The sequence below is a fragment of the Anopheles gambiae genome, chromosome 3 (assembly GCF_943734735.2).
Source record: "Anopheles gambiae chromosome 3, idAnoGambNW_F1_1, whole genome shotgun sequence".
Lineage (NCBI taxonomy): Eukaryota > Metazoa > Arthropoda > Insecta > Diptera > Culicidae > Anopheles > Anopheles gambiae.
The window spans coordinates 11,628,947-11,650,336 of record NC_064602.1 but is presented as its reverse complement, the minus strand read 5'-3'; the positions used below and the strand labels follow the sequence as shown (position 1 = coordinate 11,650,336).

Genomic DNA, 21,390 nt, shown 5'->3' with positions numbered 1-21,390 from the left:
GCATACTTTCTTCGTTCGTTGTGTGTGACCCAGAATGAAGGTTACGAAGTTCACTGTGTAAACAGCAACCACACACGTCCTCTCTCTTTCTCTCTCGTATGTGTTAGACTCATTTTACCGTTTTAAAACAATGATTATGAGCGAAACGTGATTTTTCTTTCATCTGCAGCACGTTTCTGTGAGGGTGTAGAATTGAACCAAAAAAAAAAAATAAAAGGTGAAACAGACGCCCATCTTTATATGAGGGGCGCAGGTGATCCTATTTTATAAGGGTAAATGCGACATGACACTGCCTAAATATGGCAACATTTGCTTCCGTTTAGGGGGGACGCAAGCGCGTGCCAGGCCGATGGGGAGGATAGGGAAGCGCGTACTGAATAAACGCTGATGACCTTTTACTTCTTTGTTTTTAGTGATTCAGTAGATGCCTGCCCTGGCTCTTGCACGTTGTTGTTGTTGGTTCGAGATGAATATCGATTTTCCTGTCAGCCACTTGGGAGGGAAAACCTCCACTGCTAATAATAATACATCCTAAGTACCTACGCGACGCTACGCAAACTCAGGATCGCGAAAGAGAAGTTATTTTTTGTTTGTTTTTGAATAAGTGCTCTCGGAAGTATAATAATGGAGAAAAAAAAATGTACAAAACTTTTGTTTGATTCAAGAGCCAGGGCGGACAATACAATAACAGAAAAAAACAGTATTTGGCTATCAATAAAAATCGTACTCATGCAAATGAAACTTCTAATGATTGCTTGGTGGTATTGCAAACTTCAGTGGTCATTCGAAACTGGGACATTTAAAGCTTCACTTGACCGAAAGGAAATCAAACAGTTCGGTTGATTAAACATTTCACAGCACAGCCGCTCGATCTAACGCATTAATCTGAAATTGAATCACTCGCAATAAATCATGGAGGCTATATATAGATGGTGTACCGTTCTATTTCCTGTACCAATATCGATTATTTTGTTGCAGTTACAAACAAATTTGTCGGATGTTTTGAATAGCTTAAATTACTAACGCATTCAATTAGCAATCAGTGTCATTTGAGCAGCATTTGGCACAGGTTTAAACCGAATGGCGTGTCGCGGGATAAAGTTCCCAATGTATTGCAACCGCAAACCACTTGTAACGCAACAACAGCTCTAATTTCAAATACATTCCAGGTCAATGGGAATCGAAGTGTTATTAGATTATACCTTGGACATTTGTGATCAATTTACAAAATGAGATTACATTTACAGTGTATAGGATACTCCATTGAGTGAGTCTGAGTACTGATATCTCGATCTAGAAGTGAAATTGATGAATAGAATTGTAACAACAAATATAATAATAGAAGAATAGAAGAATGGAATATATAATTTAGCAATAAAAATATAAAAGATTAAGTAAATTGATAAAACATAAATTCATAAATGAATAAAAAACTAAATAAATAAATTCTTGAAATAACACATATTACATTAATAACTTATAATATTGATAACAAGTTATGTTAAAAGCAACAACCTTATTTAATTAAAACTACCCAACCTACGGGCGAGAAATGGAAAATCAATCATTTAATCAGAGCACAACAATGAAGAGCCACAAACACATACACGCATAGTAGCATCGATGGAAATATTTACGAGCGTCCTCCTGCGTTTGATTTCATCGCAAGTTTGCCCTAACATGTAACAATATCAATTATTATTGTAAAATATTGCCCCATGTTACCATATATGCTTTTAAGTCTTCCACCTACCAAACACCCAAAACCACACCACAAAACCAAGATCAAACCAATACGCACACGGGTGGGTGGTGGGTGAACGGTCCCAATATCTGGTATCAATTATCGCACATAATGGTTAGGATTGTCCTTCCAGTCGAGGAGAAGCCGGGTCGACGTTTGAACTGGTCGTAAACTCTAGTTTTGCATCGATTTTCAATCCTACGTCCTTATGGAATGTGTGATTGAACTTAACGATTTAATTAGACGTTTAATTAGAATAAAGATCGTATGCTTACATTTCCTTTGGTAGATAACAGCTCGATTTTAAGTGCTCTTGGTGCTTTTCCGATTAAAATAACTACTTCAAACTTTAAACGCTAGCAATAATACAGGTGTCTTGAGGTTCATAATTCTTGTTCAGTAGTTGATTTTAGTTAAGTACCTATATATGCAAAACAACACACTCAGTTGTAAGACTCCATATTGGCTCCAAGGCAAACCTTTTTGCAAATCGAGCATACTGGATTGGAAAAAATCGATCGCCGATGAACAAAGATTTAATTTATTCATGTCGACAAATTGTGGGAAAATGTACAACCGGTGATGGTTTGGGTGCGATATGAGCAAGTCTTGTCCGTCCTGGAATAGACGGCTCTTTTTTCTGATTGAATAGCGACTACTTCCATGTGAATCTTTTCATTTTTTGCATCAATTTTGCGTTGTGCAAAAACGATCACGATACGGTACACAAAAGAGGGTTCTCGGACTTTCAACCATCTGGAAAATTTCTACCACATAAAAGAAGCATTTTCCTCATACTCTGTCATCATTGGTGCACAGCACGAAACGTCACGATAGGACAATAATAGATTGTTAATAGTAGCTTTGTGCTATTCTTGCAATATTGTTTAATAATTAAACAGCCACCTCCCGGGGGGAGGCTTCTGTTCTGGGCTCCCCCTGTAAAGCGTAAATAGTTACATCGAAATTCAATTAACCACATTTGTCGGATACTTTGCTCAAAAGAAGGACCTTAAACATGTGGTGTTTGTCGACGGAGTGAAAAAGCGATTGAATGACAGATGTATTGATGTGTTTTTATTTCCTGGATTACATGTGACGCATGTTTTTATTATGCAACAAGTCTTTATCATGTCTCGAGCAACAGGTATGTTAGAGAGTTCCGTTTACCTTTCCTGACTTTATCGACAAAAGACTGTGCACTGTAACGCACGATAGAACGTCTTTGATGTTTTCTTTATTAGACACCGACCGCTGATTGTCATTACACAAAGCATAGAAACTATGATACTCCAACTATTCTCTTTCATCATGGTTTCACGTTTCTGTAACTTGTGTTTCTCTAACTTGTCATAGTAATCGTTTCTTATCGTTCAAATGCAATAAATTGGTTTTATTCTTTCACTATTGCTACGATTGTTTCATCTTTGTTTGTTTAACCTTTTTTTCAGTGTAATTTCATTCTTTCTTCCTTTCTTTTTTGGATTTCGCTTTTATCGTTGACCTCTTATAAGTGTATGTTTTTGGGTTGTTTAATTTTCCATGTAGCAAACAGTTGTGTATTTGCAAATTACATATTGAGGCCAATTGAAAGTCTGTAAAACGGAAAGTTATATCATCCATTCCTAATGATAGAAAACTACCACTCCAACCGAATGCTCAATATGTAGACGCAGAAAATTATAATTGTGCGTAATAAATAACCACAGTAATGGCAATCAACTAACTATATACAATAAATAACATAGCTAATTGTTGATATGCATGTACAGACACAACATCAAAATTCGAGGATCAAACTAATTTGTTCGAGAGTGTTTCGCCGTGAACCTTCATCTATATGTCTTGTACGCTGCCTGCCAGAGAACTTCCATAGATTAGCTTATACAAGTCTATTTCCATCGTATTCTCAAAGCTTCTTGTTTCTTACGATCTTTAAAGGCGTAATAAATTACGTATTCGTGAGAACACAGCATTAATTGATAAAATTTGCAAATTTTCTGTCATTGCGGTATAAACACGATGATGAAGAGCATTAAATTCCAACTACCTTCAAAGTCCTCGTCAACAGGGAACCTCCTCGTCAAGCAGTAAAAAATAAACTTCAGCTGATGTTCCAAATAACGATCCAAAGTTTAAAGCAAAACTCATAATTTGCACCATTTTTTGGGCACAGTATGATGCATTTTTGCTTACCTACCCACTATTTTACGATTCTATTGCCTATTTTTTATCACCGACCACCACCGACCAAAATCAATGCCTATAAAAATATAATGAATTCAGTCGAGAATACCCTTCAGACAACAGCATTACAATGTATAAATCCTTTTCGGTTCGAAAGAAGTAAAACATTCTACATTTATATTCGAGCCACGCAATCCACCTTTTTCCTTGCTGGAAAACAGTTAAAGGTGTTTTATATACCTTTTTCCTCTTCCATAAAATGAGGCACAAAAACAAGCAAGTATCGTCACGTCGAGGAGAAAAAAGAATCCCGTTTGAGGTGACGAGAAATAAAACCTCGACCATTACACCACAATAACCAGAGCATCCTGTCGTAACGTATTTTCCCGACGGCAAATCTCACCTAAGCCAGTTACCGGATGGATTTGTGTGATGTTTTCAACCCCTCTACCCAGGGCCGTCGGGTCAAAGGGAACCGGTAGAAGCAACAACAAAAAAGTGCCTCCGAGAAACACATACACAGCCCAAAAGAAGAAAAAATACAGAATAAAACCTACCACCCACACTGTCAGCGATCATAAGTCATGATCTCTTGATTGGGAAACGAACGGACGAAAGAGAAAGAAAAAAGGGACGATGGTTGGTGATTTCGAGACATACACACGACCGAAGCGCGCGCGTCACGTCAAGAAATTTATCGTCCGTTCCGTAACCACAGTAACACCCGACGCGCTCTGTGTGCAATTTCATTCGATGCCATATAAACGAGAGCGCGTCCGCGCGTCTGTTGAAATAATCGCACCTAGTCCAGACGGCCACTTTTTGTGTGCGAAATGGTTTATTGCCCATTTTTCGGGGCCGGACTGCTTCCACATACGCACGACGATGTAGGAGGAAAAACGCTTAAACACGTACGATCGCTCAAATAATGGTGCCCAAAGAAAAGACAGGTTACTTCCTCCGTGTTGACATTTTCCCCTGTTTTTTCGCTCAAATCGTGCTGTTTTACTCGTAAACGATTGCCAGATTACTGTACGCCCTCGGCGGAGAATGTTTTAGTGAGCATTAATGCCAAGGCACATACAGAAGTCACAAAGTGAATGGGGAGTTATCTCTTAAACGTAGGAAATGAAAGGGAAAATATTGTATCAAAAAATGTCTACCTTAAGATTGTCATGCAACTCAGGTCACACACACACACACCCATCCGTAAGCGAGAGAACTCAACAAATCGTGATTTTTCACCACGACAAAGCACCATTCCCCCTCCCGGGCAGATTCTTATCAAAACGTAACGACATAGGACGGGGAAAAGTGAGACATTAACGCGACACGCGCACGTCTCCAAAGTGCTGATTTGTGAGAAAAAAACGACGATTGATACTTATCGGTGAAAGAAGCCTAACTAAAGAGAGTCGGAAGAGCGAAGAGCTTGAAAGATTGTAATAAAGAAAAGAAAAAAATCGCTAAGGTGCTAAATTATGGCTTTTCCTTTCGAAGCACAAGAGAGCTCGACGCCGTGATGGATGGGCGAAGGAATTGTTCGGAAAAGAAGAAACAGTGTCGGCAACATTCCCTACACTACCATGGAACGCGAAACGTTCAGATCTTCTCAAACTCCTGCAGGTTGGTTGTAGTAGAAAAAATGTGATCCCGGAACCACGAACCATGGAAATTGGGGGAGGAATTTATGAAACGTGCCTTTGCTTTAAGGTGGGATTAGCGTGTTTAAGCTAGCGTAACGGATCGAAATTCAGAAAAGGAATTAAAAATAGAGGCTTTTTCCCCAAAAAAAAAAGTTACAAAATTCTGTAGAAAAAAGACATAATTTATGGGGGGTATGGAATCGCTTTCAAAAGTTTCAATATTAAAATTATAAAGTTTAAAGTGTATTAATTTAGAAAATAAGCTCAAAATTACTCTATTAAATTTAAATATTTCAATTTGGAGAACCTCAAGAAGTTAGTCCGGAGGCTTGAAGTGAGTCATGGTACATACTGGAATTGAACTCACATGAATGACATGATGGTAAACAGTGAATTTGCACTAATAAATTCAAATTTTAAAGATAGACTCAGCCGAATCAAGATAGACTCATCAGTTGGACTCAATTATGGCTTTGGAACTTACAGAAAGCTTTTACATCGGGAGTCCAACAGCGAAATAAGGCCACAGTGAGACACGATGGCTTACACTAAGTGATGACAATTGCAGACTTCGCGTTGAACCCACAACACCTACTAGTTGCTGTAGAACCTCAAGGAATTTAGATCAAAGCCGGTATGGCATAAAGCATGCATGACTAACACAACTTCAAAGTAGTAATTTGAGTTGACACCTTAGTGATCCTGTAGGTACACTACGTGAAAGATATCTTCTGACATTTGGCTGAGAATAAAGGTCCCAGAGGTGTATACCGTTCTGATACAACGTTACACGTTTTTTAGAGATGTCAGACAATCAAATCTGACTGGGAATGTCTGAGTTATTGAATTTCAAAGGGAGAACTGTGGGCTAAAGTTACTCGTTTTTGAACAAGAGCCACTTGACAGTAACTACAACTAACACTTGGAATTGTCATTATATTGAATTTACATTCTCCTACTCAAATATCTATAATTGTGTGACATCTTCACAGTATAATTAATGTATAACTAAACTGAAATATTTTAATTTCGAAGTTATATCACCCCAACAACAATCAATTTCCGCCACGGCAGGATACTTACCGCTAGCAATCCACCGGCAACAGTAACCACAAACTTCCGGGCAATGTACCCCGAAATGCAGTTTCCAGTGCACTGGTTACCAAACCACAGTAATGGAAGCCCCACAGCATCATCATCATCATCATCATCATCTTCTCCATAATAAAACCACAGTAGCATTAAAACACTCCCCGCACGAGAGAGATATTTCGTTGCTCATTTTCATTGAAAGTAATGAACGATGTGTTCCAGAGACACACAAAAAGGGTGGAACAGTTCCAGTTGCAGACTTGCCATTTGTACAGTTTCCACTCCAACACATCTTGACGCCCCAAATATGAAGCAACAACTTTGGCAATGCGCAAAAGCAGCGACAGGAAAGGGGATCGGCGTTTGCTACTCTGCTTGTTATCTAGCTAACCTCACCACCAGCTAGAGTAAGTTGAGTTTCGGTCAGCTGTGAAATGGCTGGTTCTCTCGCAAGGGGAAACGTGATAAGACTCCTGGTGCGCACGAAAGTCAATCCCTGCCATTATCCTGATTACGGGATGATGGATTTGTGCAGCGCTGCAAAACTCTTCGGTAGCAAAATTGTTCAACTTGCACCGCAGCTGGCTTGCTGATGGATGCATTTTTTCGGCTTTCCTCCGGCGAGCTTATCACATCTCCACCTGGCAAGCACGCCTGCTGACCCGCGTGTTTATTGGCGAGGTTTTATGCAACGTGATTTTAAACAGATAATGATGTGATGAAAGGTGAGGTTTTTCTCATTTCATTTTAATTACCAAGAATTAATTTGGCTTCACTCTGAAGCGCCAGGTGTGCTTCCTTTCTACATCATACAGGCGCACACAATGAATTCGTTTGATTGAAAATACTGATCGTGGTAGTACTCGCAAAAACTCGCTGTGTGCTCATCAAACCACACGAAAAGGCCAGCAGCTAACAAATTGCAAAACAAAAACGGCACACACAAAAGCAGCATAAAATGCGCACCACCGAGCGGATTATAAAATATTTAAACATTCTACTGTTTCCAAACCATTATCAGCACACACCGCCCCTGTCCGCAGGTCACAGGGTGGAGGGTTTTTGGAAAAGTTTCCAGTGCCGAGTTGTGAAAATGTTCCGCGCTCGCTATTGTTTTTGTGCGCTTAATAAATACGGTGCCGGTGTTGGCTCATGTTTCAGTGTGGCTTAATGTTCCGAATAAAATCAATAACTCGTTAGCGAACCGAACGCGAGAGAACACGCGGGGTTTTATAGACGAACTTTTTTCAATCTTTACTAAAATTCTAAATGTACGGCTAAAAAATGAATAATGATTAGTCTATTCAGTTTGCCTTGTGCCGCGTCACATGAAACTGATGAATGACGACGACGAGGCGACGGCTTTGGACCGAATGAAAATGGCGGACCCCGAGAGCTGGAACAAGGGAAAAATAATCTGATCGGCCGTGTTTGGTCACCGATAACTTTTTGCCTGATGCATGCGGGAGGTGCACACATTGCGTTCCTATGCACTTCTTCGGCGCAAGCGAAAACTTTGCACACATGGGAACAATAGGGTGAGCCGTATTGAATTGCACAAAAAGCTAAGAATAATAGGCTATCGGGGCAGGTGCATTTTATGAACTATGCGCCTGATTCCGATGCAAAAATGATCGAAATCGAAGGGCCTGGATATTGAATGCACAACAATAGGCTACAGCATACTTGAATTCACTCCTACACCAAATGTCGTGTGTCCATAAATCCTAGTCAGTCCGATATGTTAAAGGCGTCCAAATGTTTGCCTTTGATAATATACACGTTATCTAGTGAATCGAGATTGCTCAAAATTAAGAACTAACTTTTTGTTAAATGGATCAATCAGTATGCTATAAATAAGATAGTATGTCACACTCTTACTTTTGAGTTTAATTTATCTATAACACAATTTTTTTAAATATATTTTGTATAAATGTCAGATATTTAAAAAGGTATGTTTACATTCGAAACTGACTTAAAAACCCCTCTATTTTCTTTTTTTATTGATTTTATTTTTAAGTTATTACTTAAATAAATAATGTTTCCTCTTTACAGCCAATTAAATTTAATTAATTTATAAAATGTAGCATTGAATTTGAATATAAAATTTCATGACAGGCTTTTCTGAGTCAATTAACCAATGTCTTCATCATTTTTCATGGATTGTGAGATGTTTTTCAACAGCGGTAAAATGTTGTATTTACATCACAATAATATTTCAGTTCTTCTGCATAATTTTCAACACGTCTCAAACTGGATTTGGAGTTTGACAGTTCTTTGTGATGTGTTGGAAAAACATGTACAGGAACTGAAATTTTATTTTAATTCAAATACATCATTTGAAAGTTGTTGAAAAACATCTTGGAGGTGGTGAATAATGATGTGCACATTCTAAAATGACTTGGAAACCCCTGTAATAATTTGGATTTTAACATAAAAAATTACAATTTGTTTTTCCTTTTCATAGAAGCATTTTTTTATTTAAACTGTATGTAAATGTATAAATGAACCAAATTAAACGATAGAAATAGTACTAGAAAAGGAGTAATTAAAAAAAGGCATAAAAGAAAATGAAAAATAAAAAAAAAACAAAATAGTAAAGTCACTGAAAAGAAATAAAATTTAGTAATACACAGTACCACAAAATTGGGTGAAAATACATACGGAAATCGCACAAGTTAACTTCTTAATCCAATAAAAGAAACAATGAAATGTGGAACAGATCAGATTACAAAACAAACAGCAATAAAAACTATGATAAAAGCTAAAATGCAGTTAATCAATATGAAACATATCACTGCTTGCGTAAACACTTGCGCGTAGCCTTAAGTTCATGTTTATTTCTTGACGACTTCAAGAGCATTGCGCAATTAAAATGCAATTTCAGTTCATTCGTTTTGCAGCCAAGTCTTTTTCTACATACAAAAAAGGTTACAAAATCATTATCAAATTTCCCCCGAAGAAACTAATGCCTCTCTCGATAGGGCAACCCATCTCAAACTTCATCGTACCACTTCATCACCAGTGCGAAACGGCCAAAGATTCTGCGAACTGGTGGTTTCGGTGAAGTTTAATTTAATTAATCCGAGACGACCACGACGACGGCCGAGATCGCTCTACCAACTCAGACACTCACACACACACACATACACACACACACGCAACAAATAGCAGCCGTCGTCGACCAAGAGAAGCCATTCAAAAAGACAAAAGACTTGAAAGGCAAACCCCATCAGCACCATTCATCGAGATTCGTCCGGGGTTTCTTCTTCTACCGCAGCCATCAAAGGGCAAAGGCACACAAGACGATATCGATTGAACCCTAACCCCCGGTAGGAGTCACACTAACGTAGTGACACGTATACCAAACTCCCTCCTCATCAAAACCGCAGGCTTTTTCTTTGTCTTACACGCGTGTGCTGCCCCACGTCTTGTGTGATATTGCTTGACCCGCATCGTCTCCCAGAGCCTTTGAAGAAAATTCCAAACACGCTTCTCTACACGCCTACGTCCCCCCCATTCTTTTCTTCATATGCATTTGATGAGATCATTCAATGGAGGTTCGGACCTGCTTTGAAAACTTTTGCCCCAAAAAAGTGCGTACCCACAAAAATGTACTACTGCCTGCCCCTTTTGTCCAGTGTTCGGTGCATTGATAAAGTGGTCCAATGGTTGGACGATTCCCTATATGCCATTGCGTAAACACACCCCCTGCACGAAACCACCGGGTGGGTTTGAATTCCGGTGGACTACAGACCTGAGTGTCAATTATTATCTTCAACCGAACGCGCTCAGGCGCGTAACAAAACCGACACACCGAACCAAGCGGCGCTCGCAAGGGCGAAAGAACTCGTACAAGTTCTCAACAATTTATGTGTCTCCGACGCCACAAACAGCGATCGTCGGGGAGAGATGCTAACATTGGAGGGGAAAGGTAATAAAATTATCCCCGCAGTCGTACGATATGCGTTCGACGGGAATTGATCGGCAATGAAGTCGGAAACTTACGGCGAAACCACCAAGAATGTGTATTTTGTTGACGGCGGGAAAGGAAAAAAAGCTCTCTTTCTCTCTGTACAATTGTGCACACACACTACACAGTATGTGCCGGGGAATAAATCAAAATATTTATTGATTCAATAGAAATGAAAGTCAGGGAAGTGAACGAGAGAGAGAGAGGGAACAGAACGCAGGAGGGAATGAATTTCGTTATCATAATCAATTGTAAGAGACAGCGAGACAGGTCACCGATGCCATCGGCATTTAATATTGGGTTTGCTAATATATGGGGTTGACTGGTTGATAAACTGGTTAGTGCATTAATCAATTTCAATAACGTGGCCGCCCTCTGCCCCGCCTTTTTTGTTTTGTAAAGAATTACAAACGCGGTTCATTGTTTGAAGATTTTCATTAAATTCTTAAAGATCGCTACTTCCGTTTCTCGGTTGTTTGTTCTTTTTATGTGCATAGCAACAATGTATTTCCGGTAAATACCAAGCAAAAGTTTTGATGAAACAAGCATGATTGATCGCTCGACATTGGCGCTCCAAAAATCAAGCAAAGTTTAATCATTTTCACGCTAACGCCAGGTTATGTCAAGATTTTGATTAGATTCTGCGGTAAAGGAGATGAGAGGGATAGATTTATTTGCATGGTACGCAAAAAAAGCAATCTTTTAAAAGCTGATTTTCAGAAAGCTGAAGTACTAGTCGAAGCGAAATTGTATAAACTTTATCAAGAGTTCGATTATTCCATATTGAACATTGAAGTCAAAATCCTTTAAAAAAAAAGTGAATCACAACTAAACGATTGACAAAAAAAACATAATGAATCATTATTAAATTTCCTCTTCTTAACACACTTCTATCAGTAAGTAACCAGAAGGCACATAGCATCCAATCTGTTGAGTACGCTCGTGCGGCGGAATGTTGATGCTGTGTGACTCACTTCGGTGACACTTTTTGCTCTGAGAAACAGATTAGCCACTGCTTCTTCCCACAGGAAGAAGCATGAGACGCGTCTACAGAGCGCTCCCACTCATTCCGTTTTATTTACAGTTTCATCCACACATTCGCTTCTTGATAATGTGTCCCGAGGAAGGCGCATTTGCTTCGGTTTGCTTCCTGAGGCGATGGAAGATGTAAGGTTTCCCCGCCAGGGCAAATATATTGCTCTGAGGTTCCGTTTTCTTATCGAGCGCTCGAGAGAGATTTGCACAAGTCTTAAATATATCGCGCTTTTGCATGTACAGCTACATTTTAGTGTGAAGTTGCCCTTAGAGTTGCTTTCCGGTTTCGTTGCAATTCGTTGCGCAAGAGTAAATCCAATGCTATGGGGATTGAATTTCATTTTTGCTGCTTTGCTGCGTATATAATGAAACGGATGGGAATATTTTAAAACAAATATGCTTAACAATAACACATATGGCGGTACAGCAAATTGATTATGTCCTTTAATTTACGTGTCTAAATGAAACTAAAATAGAATAGTCAGGCATTCCTTGGAACTAATTGGATGCGGAATTTGGGCGAGTCCTCTGCCAAAGCTGGGCAATTGATCCAAATGAATTTTCAATCTTCCTTATTAATACAAATCCCTCCCTTTCACAGGTAGAATTCAGAATTTCAGAATTTTGTTACATATTTACCTGTATTTTTATATCAATTCACCTTGAAATCCCTTTGCTAGTCCTAGTTTCAATATCGATTACATTTACGGACTAGATCCACTCATTTTTCGTTTGAAAACAATCAACATTCGATTTCTGACTACTACCAGTATAAATGTTAAACAATTTGACCAACATTATGCAAAAATCTACGGACGAAAAGTTGAAAAAAAATCAATGTATTTATTTTTTTGTAAATAATATGTAAAACTTCTACTTTGTTAGATCTATTTCTATAGAGCACAAGTATATTGAAGAAATATTTAATTATTTTACATAAATTTCATATTTTTTATGTGTTTTATATTTCATTAAATTAAGTTATCGAGCAAATTTTGCGTACATAACGCATTAAAAAATCAATCTTAGAATTAAAAGACCTGATCCTCAGCCAAGCCTTAACAGACACCATTGAATTGAACGTTAGAGATTAATTAATTAATAGAAAAAAACAGCTACACCGAACATGAAATAATCAACCAAAAAGCTTAATACAAAAAGTCTTTAAAAAGTCCTTAGGTGAAAATTAACGACGTGCCCTAGAGCGTTATAAGAGCTCATCATTTGGAGTACTGGGTACCTGGAGCAATATAAAGTAGTCCTGAAGTCTGCCTGTAAAAGATGCCTTGCTCTTAAAAGTATACCCGGAAATAAAAAGATAATATGCATTAGAATAGAATGCAATCCCTGTTACAACCTTGTGAAGGAAAATACTCTGTGCCGTCAGTCTACGTTGTTGTAAAGATTCTAGTCCGAATAATGTTCGACCATGGTAAACGATAGAAGAGTATGTTTGTAAACTTTTTTGAACAGCATCTAATCTATCTATTCCATCTTGTTGTAAACGGGTCCAAACTATACTAGCAAATTCAATAATGGGACGAACTAACGACAGCAACAAGTTTCCAGACAAAAAGGGTACGCTTCTATCTAAAACGAAACTTTGAAGCCAATATACGAGGTCTCTGCTTACTTCATATTTTATCAGTTTCGCTAGAAGTAAGATATGGTTGAATTTATCAAAAGCTGCATGAAAATCTTCTTCTATTTGGCGTAACGTCCTACGCGGACATGCCGGCCTATACAGGCCCTCAAGACTTTATTCAATACCACGTAGCCGGGAGTCAAAATCCTTACTACGAGGGGACGGTCCATTCCGGGCTTGAACCTATTACGGGCGTGTTATTGAGACGTTCGAGTTGACGACTGTACCACAGGACCACCCTGAAATTGCATGAAAATCTGCGTATATGCAATGGACTTGAAAGCTTTTTTCGAAATTGGAATAGCAGTATTTCAGAAATTCAACCAGATTAGCTTCAATGAAGCGGTATACAAACAATCGATTTTTATTCTGTAGTGACAATAAAGGGTGAAAATTGAGGATAGTTCTATGAAAAACAAACGAAACGCTTAACATTGTTGTTCAACATTTCTTTGCTTTTAAAGTATATATTAATAAGTTTATCAATCTGCAAATCCTCGCCATATGGACTATATAAAATTGTAACCTACATCTCCACAAGATCAGTAATATCATCTACAATACATGGAATAGTATCCCCTCAATGGCAAATCGCGATTATAATTTGTGTCAGGAATCCACAAACATTTCTGATAAACTGGCATTAAATTCAAACTAGTTCGTAAACATACCAAGCTCCCAGTAAGTAGACAAAGACAACGTTTATTGAAATACATGGAAATGCCTCTAACGAAATTCAAGAAACCGTGTAATTAAATCTTCAACATATCTTCAACAATGTTTGTGGAAAAAGCCTTTGTTAACAGAAGTCTTGAACGTATCTTCAAGCATGCTGTAGGCAGCGTCATAACGTGTGTTGCTATGCTCCAAATACAATTTACCAAATACACCATTTCATGTAAGAAGCATCGTCATCCTTGCAGCACTTCTAACTTTTTCTTCAATGTTGGTTTCTCGAACTGCAAAAGACACGCACACACACACCCGTCCTGTTGCTTGTTGTGGTCTTTGCGGGTGCTATGAAAGTATCCGCTGCCTTTCCTTTCCCCCAAACACGTTGCAAATGAACAAACCGGAACGGCAACGATTAAGGAAAATTAAAACCACACAGCTTCCTCCTCCTTTACCACCGTACACCACACCACGTGATGCCCCCACGCGATGGATACCACACATCCTCCCATGCCTAGATCGCCTAGCTCTCACTCGAAATTACATCCCACTTTGCAGGCTTTAGGCGTTCTTCTTTGATGTATGTCTATGTATCATCGCACAACAAACACACACCTCACACACACCTTCTTCTTCCTCTTGGGGCGTCGGTCGGGAAAATGGTGTGAAAAGACGGTAAAGACATCCCGTCGCCCGCGAACCGCCGCCTGCGACGTTGTTTGTCTTCCGTGTCAACATGTTGCTGGCTGGCTGGCTGCCGCTGCTTTACACTCTCTTGTTGTGTTTTCGCATTCAAACATTTCTTTTCGGGAAAACGAGCTCGTGGTCTGAACTGGAGCGCAACCTTGGAACGAAATCCCTCGCACACGTGTAACAAGCGCAAACAGAAGAATGCTACCATCTAACAAAAGCTTCATCAAATGCAGCTCAAACTCGTAATGAAAACAACATTTTTACATCATAGACGACATATTGGACTTGTTTGCATATTCCGAGAAAAGACAGAGCACTTTCTATGCATCTGGTTATTCAAAAACTACTCCATGGAAACCTTATAAGGGAGTTTGCTTTGCTAGTTTGTTCACTCAACGTTAACTCCAATAGAGATAGTGGCGTTCCACGCACACGAGCTACTAGCTGTAGGGGAAGCCCCAGTAAAACTAGGCTCCTCTGTCTGTCCCGTCTGCATGCTTTGACATGAGGATTAGTGTCAGATTAGGTACGTGCTCATTCCCGTGCCATAACTGTTAAGTAAAGCTTGTCGTAATCAAAAGCGTGCACAAATATAGGACAGATCTGACAAATATAAAAACAGTGTTTATAATTGAAAATAAAATTCAAACAAAAATTCAAAAACAAAAAGGAAACCTACATTTTAAACCTTCAATTCACACATAAACAAAACTGAAATTCATGACGTCAGATATTTAAATTAAAAATTAGAAAATGATTAAAATATATAAAAATTGAAAACAATGTTTATGAGGATTGTAATCAGACTTCAAAATAGTTACTAAATTTTATCTAAATCAAATCAAAGCATTAATTTAAAAAAGTGAAATATTATTCTGGACCTTCAAAACACACATTAGTTTGTTTAAATTATCACAAGAGTTTAAAATTTATCGTTCGTCAAATGCTTTCAGTTAAAGCGATTTAGCAACATTAGCTCCAATTAATTCTTTAAAACAAATGCCATAGGAAACCAAACCCACACATACACAAATACACGCAACACATGTCCCACAAATCTAACTCGAGATCTAACTTAATCTATTCCTCATTCTACTGAAAACACAAAACAAAAAACTTTTTCTCCCAATCACCATACAGCTGGAAAAGTCCTTTCCATGGAATAAAAGTCCCCTTCGAGCGACGAAACCATCAAGTGTCCACACACATACACACACATACCACACACCAAGCACTCGGACACTCTTTCCATTCTCGGCCACAAACTTCCAACGAAAACCCACTTTTCCTTCGGTTTATCCAATTTTTCCTTTGCTCACAGCTACACAAAGACCCCACACCACAACGAGAGTTTTCACTTAGGAGCGGCTAGGCTAGCGCGCTTTGGTTTGGGGGTAAAAATTCGGCTTCAGCGCAGATTGCAGTCCTATACTTTAGTCCTAACGATGCAAGCAAAAAAGCTAAAAACCCAGAACCAAAAAAAGAAAACACACCGAAGGAAAAGTCTCTAACAGTTGGCCCCCCCAATGCTTTTGCAGACGGGATCTTTCTTACCTTAGCCTCCGGGGCTTGCTCTAATTTTGCTGGCATGCTTTCATTCTCCACAGCTCGGGGCGTCGTCTACACCATAACCACCACACCAACCGGAGCTCCAGAGCGCATATCCTCTAACGAATCGATCCGCATATACATTAGAACCGTCTGGGGTGAAGTGTCTCCCCCGGACGTCCTTCTGCTCATTGATGCCACCGCAACCGCAATGCAGTTTTCAAGTGCAACCCCGCATATTGCACCCGCAGCAGCGTGTGCTGCGTCCGAAAAGGCGATAAAAGGCGACCCGGGCATACAGAGACTGATGGGAGGGAAGAAAGCAGAGATACAAAAGGAACGTTCCCAGCAAGCTCAAGTAACACTTAGAGCGCTGCTGCTCGTCTTTTCTCTTGCCTTAGGTGTATTTCGTTGGGGCTCACCCGAAGAACTAACCCCGCGCACTCATTTCGCCCCAGATCTCCTGTGAGAATACTGTTAAGGTCATGGTACTCTCCCCTTCACACCCATCTTACACTCCAAGGGGTCGATGTGGAATCATTTGAGCTCTGACAAGGGATCGAGAAGCCCCGGGGATACCGACGTACAGGAGGGATTACTTTAAAGCTCAGGTGAAATGCAAAGTTTACCGTCACGGTCGAATGATTTTAGCCAACTTGATAAAATAGTGTTAAGCAGATCGGCTTGCAACAATAATGGCCAATGGGGGTTTTGTTTTAGTTGGTTGCGTTTTATCTAGTGATGGGTAAAATTGACAAAAATCCGGAGTCGAGTCCGATCCTACTCCAATAATTAAGGAACCGACTGCCCAGCATTATCCGGAGTCGTCCGGAGTCGTCCGGAGTCATCCGGAATCAGTTGATGTCGTCCGGAGTCATCCGGAATCAGTTGATGTCGTCCGGAGTCGTCCAGAGTCGTCCGGAGTCGTTAGTAGTTGGAGTCGTCTGGAGTCGTCCGGAGTGGTCCGTAATCAGTTGAAGTCGTCTGGAGTCGTCCAGAGTCGCCCGGAGTCCTCCGGAGCCGTCCGGAGTCATCCGGAGTCGTTAGTAGTTGGAGTCGTCTGGAGTCGTCCGGAGTCGTCCGGAATTAGTTGAAGTCGTCCAGAATCGTCCGGAATTAGTTGAAGTCGTCCAGAATCGTCCAGAGTCGTCCAAAGTCGTCTGGAGTCGTCCAGAGTCGCCCGAAGTCATCCGGAATCAGTTGGTCGTCCAGAGTCGTCCGGAGTCGTCTGGAGTCGTCCAGAGTCGGCTGAAGTTGGCCTTTACAACAAAGGCCTGTATACGAAATGTACGCGCAAAGTGAAAGACAAAAAAACACAACGAAATGAAATGCTCGATTACAAGCACATTGCACCGGAAGGCTGCTGTTGACTCCGGTCTCCGATTCCGGACGACTCCGAACTACTCTGGACGACTCCGAACGACTCCGAGGCGACTTCGAGCGACTCCGGACAACTCCAGGCAACTCCAGACAACTTCGACTCCAAACGACTCCGAACGACTATGGGCGACTCCGGGCGGAACTATTGGTTCGGATTTTGCCGGAATCGGAATCGGACTATAACCGGAGTCAGATCGGAGTCTTGGGAGTTCTCTAAATAGCACATCACTAGTTCCATCAACTCATCAGTGTTAAATAACAAAAAAAGTTTTATCACTTTACCTACAGTCGCTGAACGCTGAAATTTGCTTCTTAATCATCGATGTTTGTTTCTAAGGCAATTTTGTTATTTGCCATGTGTTTACTTAGTTTCTTCAACTTAATCAAAAGTATCAATGAATCAATTATTAAACAATTGTTATTGCGCTTTTCAAGCATTCATGCATGCATTTTCAGGTGCAAATAATGCCGTAAAAATTTATTGAAATTCGTAAAAAGAAAAAAAAATCAAAAACAAACGTTTTAAATTAAAATATCACTAATATCAAGTGTATTTATTATGTTTTATACTAGGGGCAAACATAGATCACTTACAGTCAAAAGTTAGTGCTTTCAAAAAATTGCTACTTGCAGTCAAAAGATAACGACAACGAATGTATTTAATGATAAGGTTGGTGATTCTACTTTTTTCTATATGCAATTGTGTCTTGACATAAATTTAGTGGAAAGGTTAAAGCCAACATTGCATGCCAAAATTACCTTAATGTTGTTCAAATACTGCTTTGCATGAAGCTTAAGTTAAATTTAAAATGCACCGGCAATCGTATGTAGCGAATTAAGGAGTGTTAAAATCTTCAAATTCCAGGCTTTTTGCATGTTTTTATTCAATTTCTTCATATCCAATTCCTGGTCATACCGCTTTTTAAGTTTATATGATTGCCATGATGTACTAGAATAAATTAAACATGTTTCTGACCCCTAGTAGACCCTGATGCAACAGTAAATAAATATTATCTGTCGGTCAGTTCACTACCAGAGTCCGGACCTTAAAAGAAGTAGAAAACTAAAAAAGTGTGTAAGTGAATCTGAAAATAATTACCGATATTTTGATGCTGTCCGAAATTTGAATCAAAACGTCCGTCATATGAAACATGAAGTAAAAATTGGCCGAAATATGAATCAAAATATTGCTGTAATTCCTTGAGTTTTTACCATGTTACGAGTAAAGTTATTGGAAATCTTTTTTTTTTTTTCTTAAATTTAGAAGGTTTGCTCCAAAAATGTCTCAAGTGTCCGTAAGTCGAAGTAATACGGTATATTTCACACATTGCTCAACTTTAAAAGTATAACAAGCAAATGTTGGGATTATTTATTTTCAAACAAGAACATTCCAACAGAAAGACTTTTTTAGAATGATATCTTCAGAAACTCTTTTTCCCCACTTCAAAACGGTTACCTGCTGCGCGTGTGTGTGTATGTGTTCAAAAACGAGCGACAATTGTTCAAATATTTAAATTGGATCACGCATCAAAACAAACAACAGCATATCCACTTGAACGGAACGACGATACTTGAATAGCAACACAAACCCACACCTCGTGCACAGCACAACGTGTGAATAGCACACAAATGAGGAAGGATGTCTCCCGAAAATACTCCACCATAAATATCAACCCGATAGAGACCGCTTTCAATTCCAGCACTGCCGGGCACCCTCCAAAATTTGTCTGCTATTGGCACAAAACGACACAAATCAGAAACACACAACCTCCCCCCCCCCCCCCCCACACACACACACACACACACACACACAAACCCTCCACTTGCCGTTAAGTATCGAAGTAAACCGGAGGGTATTTTCCCTACTTTCCCAGAACGATTAACATCAGCAACTAGGCACGACGGTTCGTTGTCGAACGAAGGTAAACGTCCTTTTTTGACTCGGTATAGAGAACAAACGCGTATGGAATTTTCCACTTCCCAAAACACGGTCCGGGAATTGGCTGTAGCGAGAAGCACACAGCGACAGGCAGACGAGAAGAGCAGACGGCGACCGCTGCCGAAGGGTGTGTGTGTGTGTTGTTTTGATGCGTTTCCATTGTTTTGATCCGGCCATTCTACTCGCACCGTCTTTCGCGAAAGAAAGAGAGAGAGAGAGTAAGGGTAAGCAGGATGCAGTTCAAGACGGAGTTTCTAACAAAGCAAGCCAGACAGACGCGGCGAAGTACGCGAGCGAGACACACGTTCCATTATTTACGGCAAGCGATGGCTTCCGTTTCCTATTCCCATAGCAACGGTATTTCACTGTAGTTGTGTTTTTCTTTTTCAAGTTGTTTTGCTGTTGTTTGGTGACTACTACAGGAGCGTTGCCATCGTAATGGCGTCCCGCTTTCGGGCTGGTTTTTGTGATAAAAGTTTGTCCGGGAGAACAAAAAAAGCATTGGAAATGATTCAAGCAGATACAAAGCCATAAATACACTCGCATTGATGGTTTATGATATTTTCATTACATGAAACGTATGGCATTTTCCCACACACAAACCAAGTACGAGCTGTAACTAACCTTTTTGCGCTTAACAGCACACGACTCTGCCCGTTCACACAACGATGCACACGGCCCCCAAAAGATGGTGCAACTTTATTCCAATGCACGGGTTTTTTACTATCAGCACTTTTTTCACTTCTTCTCTCTCTCTCTTCTTCTCAGCAAGCACTTTACACTTTGCACGGACACACTTTAAGATGGTCGCTGACCTGAAATCGAAGACAGATTTTTACGGTTAAAATGGTACCGCTCCCCCTCACACCACCGTCACACACCCAAACACACACACACACACACACACACACACACTCAAACACAAATGCTAAATCGCAGCAGCCACAAGCCTCAAAAAAAACAATTTCTCAGATTTTTACTCCTACCACCTCTACCGTATCTTCCCGCGGGATAAAACAGTTAGCGTCGGAACAAATCACTTATCGGAGGAGGGATGGAAGGAGGGAGGGGAAGGCACGGAATATTGATTCGGCACGATATTCCGCTTCACACCAACACTCACGGGGGTAAGGGCTCGTCGCGTGCGCCGTATGCAAAACCTGCTGCTGTGTATTACTATTGGCTCTGAGGGTCGCTCACACCTGCTGCTGTTCGAACACACGGACGCTTCCCGAAAACACGATGGGGTTGCTATAGAAACGGCTTGCCGCGCGTAGGAAATGCAAAGGTACGGCTAGAAATGGATTCCGGAGCTGTGTGTGCAGCAGCGCTGGGCTTCCGCTCGCGAGGAAATGAACAGTACGAATGGTTGCGTATACGCGTGTCGTGTGGGCCCTTGAGCGAGCTGTTCGCTGCAGGCGGCGTGCAATTGAACTGAGAGAGAGAGAGAGTGAAAGAAAGTGAGAGAGAGCGCGCGCGTGTGCTCCTCGTACGATGAGGGGCGTATTGTCGAATTCGTTCGAGATCGTTCAATCGGTATCATGAACCCACAAGTTCATTTTCGACTTTAGGCGGGAATTCAAACGAAAGATTTTTTTTAAATTAGGCTCTCGAGTTTCTCCTACAATTCAAATCTTAGCATTTGGAACAAACAAACAAAGGTTTCAAAATTGTCAAAAAATGTGGAATTCTCCTTCGCTGAGAAAAGGTGCAAAGCGTGGTCATGTCGGCATTTACAGACTTCTGAGACAGTTTTTCCCATGATAGTTTGATTGTTTCTCTAGTAGTTTTAGATGCTTCTCGAGCTGTCTTAGAATCGTACCTCGTTTTATTGAG

General features: G+C 40.2%; 1 protein-coding gene across 8 annotated transcripts in view; it reads right to left on the bottom strand.

The window, feature by feature from the left end:
• Positions 1-21,001, bottom strand: part of LOC1277446 (CD63 antigen) — a 95,219-nt gene extending 74,218 nt beyond the window's left edge. Inside the window, exons 1-3 of one of the 8 annotated variants that reach the window (XM_061661845.1) lie at positions 20,678-20,940; positions 20,468-20,504; positions 20,179-20,369 (exon numbers count right to left, since the gene is read on the bottom strand). The gene's annotated coding sequence lies outside the window, so the exon portion shown is untranslated. Of the gene's footprint in view, positions 1-20,178; positions 20,370-20,467; positions 20,505-20,540 lie in introns of all 8 variants that reach the window. The other 7 variants (XM_061661840.1, XM_061661847.1, XM_061661843.1 and 4 more) reach the window with 7 other exon arrangements.
• Between the last annotated feature and the right edge of the window lie 389 nt (positions 21,002-21,390).